We start from the raw sequence: 2,500 nt of genomic DNA, 5'->3' as shown, positions 1-2,500 counted from the left end.
GCCCTGGTGCGGTCGGTTGCCTCGAGCACCATCGGCACACGCTGGGCCCTGGTGCGGCAGGTTGCCTCGACCACCATCGGCACACGCTGGGCCCTGGTGCGGGCGCTTGCCTCGACCACCATCGGCACACGCTCCGCCCTGGTGCGGTCGGTTGCCTCGAGCACCATCGGCACACGCTGGGCCCTGGTGCGGCAGGTTGCCTCGACCACCATCGGCACACGCTGGGCCCACGCTGGGCCCTGGTGCGGCAGGTTGCCTCGACCACCATCGGCACACGCTGGGCCCTGGTGCGGCAGGTTGCCTCGACCACCATCGGCACACGCTGGGCCCTGGTGCGGCAGGTTGCCTCGAGCACCATCGGCACACGCTGGGCCCTGGTGCGGCAGGTTGCCTCGAGCACCATCGGCACACGCTGGGCCCTGGTGCGGCAGCTTGCCTCGAGCACCATCGGCACACGCTCGGCCCTGGTGCGGTCGGTTGCCTCGATCACCATCGGCACACGCTGGGCCCTGGTGCGGCAGGTTGCCTCGCCCACCATCGGCACACGCTGGGCCCTGGTGCGGGCGCTTGCCTCGACCACCATCGGCACACGCTCCGCCCTGGTGCGGTCGGTTGCCTCGAGCACCATCGGCACACGCTGGGCCCTGGTGCGGGCGCTTGCCTCGACCACCATCGGCACACGCTCGGCCCTGGTGCGGGCGCTTGCCTCGAGCACCATCGGCACACGCTGGGCCCTGGTGCGGGCGGTTGCCTCGACCACCATCGGCACACGCTGGGCCCTGGTGCGGCCGCTTGCCTCGAGCACCATCGGCACACGGTCGGCCCTGGTGCGGTCGGTTGCCACGAGCACCATCGGCACACGCTGGGCCCTGGTGCGGGCGCCTGCCTCGACCACCATCGGCACACGCTCCGCCCTGGTGCGGTCGGTTGCCTCGAGCACCATCGGCACACGCTGGGCCCTGGTGCGGCAGGTTGCCTCGAGCACCATCGGCACACGCTGGGCCCTGGTGCGGCAGGTTGCCTCGAGCACCATCGGCACACGCTGGGCCCTGGTGCGGCAGGTTGCCTCGAGCACCATCGGCACACGCTGGGCGCTGGTGCGGGCGCTTGCCTCGACCACCATGGACACACGCTGGGCCCTGGTGCGGCAGGTTGCCTCGATCACCATCGGCACACGCTGGGCCCTGGTGCGACAGGTTGCCTCGAGCACCATCGGCACACTATCGGCCCTGGTGCGGGCGGTTGCCTCGACCACCATCGGCACACGCTGGGCCCTGGTGCGGGCGCTTGCCTCGAGCACCATCGGCACACGCTGGGCCCTGGTGCGGGCGCTTGCCTCGAGCACCATCGGCACACGCTGGGCGCTGGTGCGGGCGCTTGCCTCGACCACCATGGACACACGCTGGGCCCTGGTGCGGCAGGTTGCCTCGATCACCATCGGCACACGCTGGGCCCTGGTGCGACAGGTTGCCTCGAGCACCATCGGCACACGCTGGGCCCTGGTGCGGGCGGTTGCCTCGACCACCATCGGCACACGCTGGGCCCTGGTGGGTTTAGGCACATCTTCAAATTTCTGTCGTGCCAATGCCATTTTTATGGCTTGTAAATTCATACAATGGTCCCCTAAGCCTTCACGTGAAGTTTCGTTGGAAGATGACTCGTTTTCTATTTTTCACGATTTTCGAAACTTTTTGCGGTTCGGGATTTTTTAAAATTTTTTTATAAGGATTTTTGGCACCAAATTTTGTAGGCATGATCCTTCTATTTTTGTTGGCATGCACAAAAAAATTCAGCTAAAAACTCGAAGTAGAGAAGATTTTGTGACCGTTTGAAAAAAGTGTCCCCATTTCAGACACTTTAACGGCTACTGGTAGCAAACCTGTAAAATCTCAAATGCTCTTTAAGGGGGTGTGAATTCTCAGAGGTTTGATGAGGGATAGGGGGCCAACACAAGGCCAAGTACCAGCACCCATCGCACATCATTTGCGCACACCCCCCCGGCCCCCCTCCCAATCGCCGGAACCCCAATGCCGCCGGTCAGGTTCTCCGGCGGTACTCCGGCGATGCTCCGGCGATGCTCCGGCGATGCTGTCCCGAGTGAAAAAAATGCGGCACCAGCACATGCTGGAGCCAAGCATGGGCACCGTGGCTCAAAATCGAACTTCGGCCAAGGCCTCGACCATCAATGGCACATGATGACGCATGGTGATGGCACATGCATCGACCATCATCGGCATAGGCTGCCCTTCGGTACGGGCACTTGCCTCGACCGCCATCGGCACAAGCTGGGCCCTGGTGTGGGTTGTTGCCTCGATCACAATCGGCACATGCTGAGCCTTGGTGCGGGCGGTTGCCTCGAGCACCATCGGCAGACCCTGGGCCCTGGTGCGGCCGGTTGCCCCGATAACCATCGACACACGCTGGGCCCTGGGGCGGGCGCTTGCCCCCAGCACCATCGGCACACGCTGGGCCCTGGTGCGGGCGCTTGCCCCGAACACCA

Source organism: Durio zibethinus, unplaced genomic scaffold, assembly GCF_047325235.1.
Source record: "Durio zibethinus cultivar Kanyao isolate XHJ-2024 unplaced genomic scaffold, ASM4732523v1 HiC_scaffold_3, whole genome shotgun sequence".
NCBI classification, from domain to species: Eukaryota; Viridiplantae; Streptophyta; class Magnoliopsida; order Malvales; family Malvaceae; genus Durio; species Durio zibethinus.
This window is presented reverse-complemented; position numbering follows the sequence as displayed.